The sequence below is a fragment of the Ceratina calcarata genome, unplaced genomic scaffold (assembly GCF_001652005.2).
Source record: "Ceratina calcarata isolate Rehan_Ccalc_2016 unplaced genomic scaffold, ASM165200v1 scaffold363.2, whole genome shotgun sequence".
NCBI lineage: Eukaryota > Metazoa > Arthropoda > Insecta > Hymenoptera > Apidae > Ceratina > Ceratina calcarata.
This window is the reverse complement of record NW_017159356.1, coordinates 161,109-170,604: the sequence shown is the minus strand read 5'-3', so window position 1 is coordinate 170,604 and position 9,496 is coordinate 161,109. Positions and strand designations below refer to the sequence as shown.

Below are 9,496 nucleotides of genomic sequence, written 5' to 3'. Positions count from 1 at the left end.
TATTACAAGTACAGTGTATCAAAGAAGTATAGTCGGGCTACGTCAATCGATTGTATCGATGGCTAACAGGCGCGATTCTTTATCCGTGAACAAAGCGTCACGCGAAATGTAACTCCGTGTTAACACCAAGTAGACACATTGGAGTTTTTCAAACGGGCCACTGGCCGGGCAGATTCAGTCAGGATCGAACGATTCGCGATCAACGATTTTTCGCGATTTTATCGTGCAACCTGTTTTTCGGACCCACCCTGCCAAACACATGGTTCCACCAGTGATTCGATGTTAGCCGTTGGAAACGTTTATTGCCCGCGGTAGCTGCTTTCAATTGGGATTCGATTTTCCGCAGCTTTTATCTTTGCCTCGCATGAAACTAGAGATTTGTCCTATTTCTTTCCTTTTGTCTCTCGTTGTTTGTTGCTTTTCATTCTATTTTTTTTTATCCTCCGCGTTTTTTATCTCGAACCAGGAGAAACAATAACATGGTAATTTGATTGTTTCACGCTTGTTTATTGCCAGTGTAGAATCGTAAATCGGGACCATATATGCTATGTGTGAATAGAAACTTCCAAAAAATGTAAAATTGTTCAATTGATTTCAAAATGAAATGTGAATAACAAAATTCTATGACAGGTGTACTGTGCCATAGTTTTATTGAAATGAATCCTAATATTAGATACGGAAATTAATGTTCTTTGAATCATCGTTCGTGATTGGAAAAGCATGACTAGGTTCAATGAACAATGAAAAGAACTCAGGTGTTTTCCTGGCTTTCCGACAGGGATTCATGCATTGTAAACCCGCGGGAACCCGTCGGATATCAGACAGGAGCTATGGGATTGCGACCCGATTTCCCAAGTCAAGAACGTGACCAACGCTTCTACCTACCGCGTGTCTGCATAATCCATGCGCCATGATTTGCGTGGAGCGTATGAAAAATTCAGGAACACCGTTCAAAAAATTCCAATTGACTTTTTTATACGTTCGTGTGAAAAATATCTCGAATTGAAATTCTCGAAAGCGGTTTTAAACAAATTCTCAAATTTACTTGTTAACATCAACGACAGTTTTACAAGTTCTATTTGGAAACTCGAACGCTATTCTGATTAATTTCTATTTCGTAATTTCGGTTGTACCAATTCAAAGTTTCCTGGAACGCTATAGTTGGGTTCATTAAATTAAGGACATCTTTTAAGCAATTGATAATACTCAACAAACCAGTACGCAAACAAAGTCTGGTTTATTTCATCAAGTTTCTCGTCAAACCCGCAATGTTCCCTGTTTCCAATTTCCACACCAACAAATTGATGTCGTTTCAGATGAGACTCACATTTGTTAAAATTGAAATTACGTTACCTGAGTCATTACGATGCATGCGTTGTGAAACAAGTTAACGTATTTCTGAATTAAATTAGTTGCATTATGTGAATTATTAAAAATTATGATTGTACAATAATTTCTTGAAAATTGCGAACCACTCTCTGCATATTACTCTCCAGGATAATAGATGAAAGAGGTCAGAGTAATTGATAGATGGCTTTTGCACGAGTCAGGGATCGCTCTTTTTTATCTGAGTGATTAGCGACAAAGTCGTTTGATGAAAAAGCGTACGCATCAGATCCTCTTTTTGTCCCTCTGCCGCGTTGCGCCCCTGGAAACGCCGGGTAATACGTTTCCCTTTAGGATAAGCCCGAGTGGCTGCTAAATCGTGGCCTGCATGGCTTTTGCAGCGACGACTTGTTCTTGTTGCCGCCTGAGAGATTCAGATTATCCTACTTGTCGAAACAGGCAGTTGTCCCGTGCACGGGTGAAGCGAATCTCGAACGAAATTGACTTGCTACCACACGCGGATGATAAATTCCAGACAGCGAGTCTCGAGGAAATATTGTTTCAGCGTGGCTGGTAATGTGAAAAGCGAGGTGTTAATTTCTTTTTCTATATCATTACAACTATTTATCTGAATTTATTATCAGGCTTTTATATTAAATGTCAATAAATCGAGTACGAGTTTCACATATATTAATATTAAATCACATTAACAGTGAAATAACAAAAAACTGCACGTATTAAATCTTCCAACGTTCCGATATTGGGACCGGTTTTTTCTTTGATAACGAAAATCTGCAATTGCCTATCGAGGGACCGCGTAACTCTTTAGAAATCACGTCACTCTGCCCATCTAAAATTGTATCTGCGCCGGATATCCGAAGCCCGAAACATGAAGCCGCTCGGGCTAACAGACAGAGGGACCGGCTTTTACAGACGAAACGTTAACAAAGGATGACTGGCATCGCAAATCGAAGGGAAAAAAAAAGGGAAATGAGAAAAAAACAGGTAGAACGGACAGGTATCGTAACTCGACGTGGATAAGAAAGGGGGGGGGGGATCCTCTTTTGGGACGAAATTAGTTTAGCGGAGATGCGTCGGCCGGATAGCGAGATTCCGAAACCGGAAGGGGATACACAGAATTGCGAAAGGGAGAAGAGTCGCGTAGTGGCGGAGGAGAAAAAATGGGTCAATTGCTCTTTTGCATTTCCCAGTTTCCCAATGGGTGGGGGAGCATCGATCTGTTCGCTGGTGAATCCATTGTTTTCGAACTATTTCTCCCGAGAAACGCATCGCGAATAAGCATAACAGCCGCGGATAGAAAGTACCCCGCGTCTTGTGCGGATGCCATCCCTTTCTATGAACGGGCGAACGAGATTGATGATTCGCTTCGGATCGCGTTCCGTCGAAGATAACCGACGAGATACGCTGGAGAACGACGCTTCCACTTTAATGAGAAATTGGTTCGCATTCTCCGCAAATGTCGCTTTTCTTCTCCCGTCCCGTCGCTTTAATTTGTTAATGGACGCGGGATTTCGAATTTCGAGTTACCGAGAATTCCGAGCCGTGACGCCGCGACGGCACGACGTTTAATTTTGAGTTACGCGGAACGCGAACGGAATTTAATGTTTCCGTATAATTAGCAGAACGCAAACCTGGACAATACCCCGCAAATTCCCTGTCTTAAACTATATACCTATAATATTAATTAATTGAAATCTATAAGCATGCCGTTGTCTGATAACATTTCAACGGAGCTACGCGTATCCAATACAATTAGTATTACACACTATTATTAGTATTCGTCTGATAACGTTATTAAAGAATGAACAAATAATTCTGTTAATTATTTGTAAAAAGATGAAACTCCCGTTGTACAAGACTTCGTTAAAAGCGTGTATGCTAAGAGATTAATTAGTTAATTAAATTTGTTTGCTATGATGTAATTTACGCAGAATTATTCTATTATTGAATTATTAACTGAAGGTAACACGATTCAGGGAATCGCGTATGGAAGAGAGATTTACAAATATCTTCGCCGAGTTGTTAACGTAATTGTATGAACAACCGATTGATGAATTCAGCGAACGTCATAAATCATGATAATCCTTGCCTGAACGGCAGCCGCGGGCTTAATAACAATAACATCGATACAGAGGATGAAATTTAACATAATGGAGCATAGCGTCGAAACTAGGATAAGTGCTCGCCGATTTAACGATGAAGAACATCGGTTATTACTTCTCGAGTGGCGTACACAATATGTGCCAATCGAAATTTATATTGAATGCCGTCAATCGATTGAAATAGACTCGCATGTGCATCCGAGCACACGTCTAATGAATCTTATTAACGGATTCATACGGAACATCTGCTCGCTCTTTACATAATGTGAAATGCGATTGAATATTGGATGAAACATGCCTTTGAAGAGATAGCTAATGAGAATTATTATTGCAGTGAGTAGGGAAAATAAAAATAATATGAGAAGAAATCATGGTCTTCCAATACTCAATCAAAATCAATCCTGTACTACTCAAGCTTTAAATTCACTAAAATCTTCACTGAAACCGGACCTAATATCGATCAAACTATACTATACTCAATTCTGAACGATATTTAAGAAACGTAAATAACAGAAAATAGTTGATCTTTGGTTCAATATTTCTCCAGGGTGTTTGACTAATGGTTGACTTATGCTACTGAATTGTCGTCTTAACCAAGATTGACTTGAACTACTTAAATCCTTGTTCTAGTTAGTTCCGAACTGAAAAATTAAATAAAGCCAGTATTTTTAGAATAAATTAGTATTTGACAATTTAATCTACTTTTAATTTTATTTATTTAATTGTATTTAGTATATTTATTTATTTTATGTTATTTTATTTAGTTGTATGTAAATTATATGCTGTATATTTCTCTAAGAATTGGATAATTGAAATAGGATATGATTCGTACAAGGCATCATATAATTAATAACGAAGGGAAGCTATTTCTTACCATAAGAGAAGCCGACGTAAGGTACTGTAAACGGAGAAGGCGTAGGTGTGCTGTTTTAACTGCAACCATTCTATGCGAGCCAACTTATAGTACTTCGGTTAAGTTTAAAAATGTGAAGAAAACTTCGAAGCTCCGGTTGTTGTGAGTGAAGAATCAAAAGGAGAAAATAAGTGGAGCGTGAGAGTAATTGACAGGGCAATTAAGGGTAGTTAGACGGTTGCGCGAAAATCTTAGCTAGTTCAATTGCACTGGCAACTCGTTGAAAAATGTTCGACGAAAGAACTTACGAAGTAGTAAACTATTTATATCGACACGTACAAGCTACCTGTTCCATTTATTAAAACAATATCTGAAGGATGCGAAAAATCGACGATCTAACATTTTGCTGTTAGAACAATTTTATTTAATTTTTATACGAGAACATTTGCTTGGAAAGGAAATATCGAAGCGTTGTGATTATTTAGTATCTCGACGGTTAAATTCGCATGGGCGATCGCGAGAAGAGATCGGTCGTTTGCCCGAGATCGAACTCGATAATTGAACGGTTAATTCAATCGTGGGACGATAAGACGACAGAATTGATTTCAATCGGGCCAATTTTCTGCTTTTGTAGCCACGTCGACCGGATTATATTCGTCGTTTCTGTCGCTATGCATCCGTGGATTTCCGTTTCGGTCGTAGTCTGGTCTGTCGCGCGATCCAAGGGAAATCAATAGCCTCGTGAAACTTGGAACTGGATTAATAATTATTCGCGAGCTAACGTCATTACTAATTACCGAATGCCATGGAATGAGAATCATTAATACTTTGTCAATTAAAATTAGGTTCTTAGAGTACGTCCTACGCAAATGAAATAGTATATAAATAGAAATCCTTTATTCTATTATAAAACTCTAAATTGGAATGGGACTACATTGTTTTAAATTAATAGTATTCAATTTCGTATATACGTAAATATTCATGTAAAAAGGTCAGCAGACAAATATAATAAATCATTTATACTAATGAATAGCGATATTTGAAATGGATATTATCTATTATACACTTCAGTCTCTGTACGTTGACGAAAATAGTTTGCATTTAACTAATTAATTATGTGAACATGAATACAAGCGATCGTAGGACTGTCAAAGAATTAATCTAATTATGTTCCTCGAGACAAGACCGAACATATCGATTACGTTAATCAACAATTAATGTACCTCAATCTCTACTAGTAAAGTAAACTTTGAACGTAAATTTTGAACTGTTTGTACAGTTCTCGACGAGTTCATTAACGTGTAGCACAGTCATATATATTCTCTAACATGCTATTCACATAGCATTGACTTCACTCATAGTTCATTAACCCCTTCCGGTAAGAGTCTAGCTCGTCATTTGGTTTTATTATTAAATCGTACCGGAAGGGGTTAATATTATTTTACTTCCGGTACGATTTAATAATAAGGGGTTAATATTATTTTACTTTCCGCTCGATCTCTCCGCCTGGTGAAGGAAGAGGACCGGGTGACGCGTGAGGCGACGCGGATCACCCTGCTCGGCGTCGGCGTCGCGTACGCGACTGTGTACAGAGACGTCGCGACGCTCTGGGACCGCGGCGCTCGGTATCATTCGCAGGAGCGCCACGGCGCGGCGTCAGCATCGGTACCCGACTTCGAAAGCTCGGAGTAGTCGTAGTCAGTAGTAGTGGCCCGTTCGTTCTCGCGACGACGGAGCACCGCGCCGCGCCGCCCCCTTTCGAGCCCTCTCGACCGGCGTCGTACGCGCCACTCGTCGCGCGGCGCCGCGACGCGTCTCGTCTCCGGCTACCCGTCGTTCGCGTCACCCACGGTTCGCGCTTTGGATCACTGCGGGACGACGAGCTGCAGAGCCGCGGCGGCGGGCGCGCTCGAATGCCGACGCTCTCTGTTTATGAGAGCCGTCCCGTCGCGACCGGCTGACGATCCCGGCCGGCGGCAATTTCGACCGCGGATCGGTCTAGTGCGCGCGCGAACGCGCCGACCTGCACGCAGGAGGCGAAGGAAAAAGTTATCCGCGCGAACGAGAGATTCGTGCCAGTTGAAAGTTTTTAATAAATTGTGACGAGATCGGCTCGCGTTCCGAGCACGTGTTAACGTTTGGATCGGTTTTGGGGCGAGAATGTGGACGTGGACCAGCGTCCGTTGGATGGTGTAAGTAGCAAACGGTGATGAGTCAGGAAACTTATTCCATGAGGATTCGAGCTGATCGCGTCGATGGATTATCTTTCTACTCGATGTGTCGTCTGCTTACATTGTGACCCGACGGTGATGATTTGTTAGTGAAAAACAAATCGCTAGAATTGTTGACGTGACGTTTGACGAGGTGATTGAAAACTGCTACTCTCTGTCTCTTTACGCTAACGCCGCGATACCATTCTGTGGATTCATGGGCGAGAGAACTCGTCCTTCTTTCTCATTGCCCTTTATTTGTCTTTAAACTCGCAACGCTATTGGAAGTCGGGTTGGCTCGGGGTTAAACGAGGGAAACGGATTGACACGAGGCGTTATTAAACTGAGCAAAACACGCGGCCTGACTGAGGGAGGAAGGGTACGCGGACTCGCAGAAATTCCGGAACTGTTATTGCCGCGAGATTACAGTTACGACCGATTCCGGGTGTTGTCAAGCCCAGCTCCAGATTACCCACTCGAGGATATAATTTTACAACGATTTACCGTACAAACCTTTACTAACAGCAGTTCAACCTTGCTAACAGGACGCGTTAGCAATTGTATTGCGTTATAATCCTGAATCGAATCGATTCGGTGAACGATCGGTTCTCGAAGTTACCTCGCTCTCTACATCGGTGAATTATTATTTAATTACACTTCTGGAATTTCGAGCGAGCACGCTAACGAGCGAGTGCGTTAACGAGCAAGGAATGTTACTATGGAATTCCCGAAGAGGTCGATCGAGCATTAAATGTTGCCGACTGACGACTTTAAATCGTGATGGAAATCGAAACACGTGACGAGAGATGAATAATTTGTTTATCAGTCCTCGAAGTCTCTCTCTTGCCACGATATTCGGTGGAATAAGAAGCCACTTCGTGAATTCTCAGGAAATTCATTTACGCGACGATGAGACCACTTTTCTGAAGTGGTAATCTTTTAATTTCTTTTATATAACCCGTACGTCGTGAGATCTCTGAGACATTAATTGTGTCTGAAATATATTTTCCAATTGGCAAGCGAAGTACTCTCACTTTAATTACAAGAATTCAATTATTCACCGTTTAAACAAAACGACGTTTCGATATAACGTTTGATAATAATTAATGATACAATTCGATTCTTGATTAATAATGATCAATCTCTTTTATTCTATGTAAATTCCATTATCTTCGCAAGAAACCATTTCTGTTACAAGCTCGGTTCTCCAAGATAATATATTATTTAGAGTTCTTAGAAGTGATAGATGATAGATCGACAAATCAGACTCTGAACTGCGTACAGGGAATGAACAAAAGTGATCCGATGATTAATGATGCCAATCATGTGAGTTTGGGCGTACACGCCCTAATGAACCCACGTAGGATGTTCTCGAGGAGGGTAGCGAGTAGAAGGATTACGTACTGCGAGAACGCGTAAGCAGTGGCAACTCATGTTACTTCCGCGAATACATCGATTGCTTTAAACCCCTGGCATTAAGGATCCTTTGCAATCGGGCTAACGATCGTTAATTCCTAATTTCGCGGAAGCTACCACTACCGCGATTAATTTGATACATTAACGTTCTCCTGTGATAAAAGTTAGAAAAACTGGAATCGGAGATTCGTTTCTTTGGCCTCGAATTTGAATTGATATCAATTTTTTATATTATAAATGTAATGACAAATACTCACGTTCTGTTCAAATTCGAGTCTAAAAGATTGATGATAAATGGAAGAGATTCGAGTCTCTGTTTCTTGTTTCACGTGATACGTTCCAGAAAAAATGGAGAACGAAAGTGACACGTGTATGCACTCGTTACATCGTTCTTTGAAGGAGGGCCGCGTGGATAGAGCACGGACACGCGCGGTTGCATGTGTCCACATATGATGTAGGTACACGGAGATAGCGGTACCAACCAATAGCCAGGTGACTACCACTTTAAGGTTAACCTTTCGCGGTCCTGTGTCGACCCGACGACACACTTTACCCCTGAATAGCTTTACTTCGAACCGTGAAACGAAAATCGCGACGGTAGAAAAAAGTGACATACGTGGGTGTCTCTTGTGCCTCTTGAAATGTTCACCGCGTTGAACTGTCGTAACATTTTCGACTCTTCCTCAGTAGATTTCAATTCAAGGAATTGACACCTAATTTACGTTTATCGAAAATTTAATTAGATTGTAATTACTGTTTGCGACTGTGTTGCATGAGGTAGCTTGCATCTAATTAAGTAATCAACGACAGGTTTTATTATTCTTCTTTGCGAACTCAGTTTTTACAGTTTAATAAAACAGATATTTGCTGTCGAGCGTTTTTTTTATTAAGTGCAATTAATTAAATTTGCTTGCAGTTCAATATTTTACTGACAAGCCTGGTGGCTATGTTGTAAGTGGACGAATGAAATTTATTTAGTATTTAGTTTCGATTGAATTGTTCAAATATACTCATTTTATGGAATACAGGGAATTTAATATATTTTTGTTACATGAATTTTGAAAGATCGCTTATTCTTATATTACAGGATAAGAGAGTTATTTAGATTGAATTATAAATTGATGAAGAAATTTTGCATATCGCGAAACATAGTCAAACTGAACGGATTTTTTTTTACGAAATATATATAATTTTGACAAATTAGATGATTATAAATTGATGTATCTGTTTCGTATACAAGTTTGGTTTGATTAAGCAATTAGTATTTTATGCAAGTAGTAGTTACCCGTGCACGAGAGAAAAGGTTTTCTAGAGAGAAACAAGAAGTTCGCAGAGGGACGGGGGAATCTGGCAGGAATTTTAATTGGTTCGATAAAACCTAGTCGACCCTCGATGGCCCGTGTAAGGAGATATTTCGAGCGAGCGGAATGTTATACACAGAACAACGGTTGCTTCGTACAGAATCGATCAGATTGGTGCCGTTTATTCGTGCCGCGAAAACACCCTCCTTGACCATTGAAACGAAATACGTCTACGTACGAATACCACCGACGGTTAACCCGGAACAA

General features: G+C 40.5%; 1 protein-coding gene across 9 annotated transcripts in view; it reads left to right on the top strand.

Moving 5' to 3' along the window:
* Mp (collagen XV/XVIII-type protein multiplexin) overlaps positions 1-9,496 on the top strand; it is a 224,789-nt gene that overhangs the window by 95,478 nt on the left and 119,815 nt on the right. Inside the window, exon 1 of one of the 9 annotated variants that reach the window (XM_026814044.1) lies at positions 6,085-6,494. The exons of the other annotated variants lie outside the window; for them this stretch is intronic. The gene's annotated coding sequence lies outside the window, so the exon portion shown is untranslated. Of the gene's footprint in view, positions 1-6,084; positions 6,495-9,496 lie in introns of those variants that run through there. 9 annotated transcript variants of the gene reach the window in all.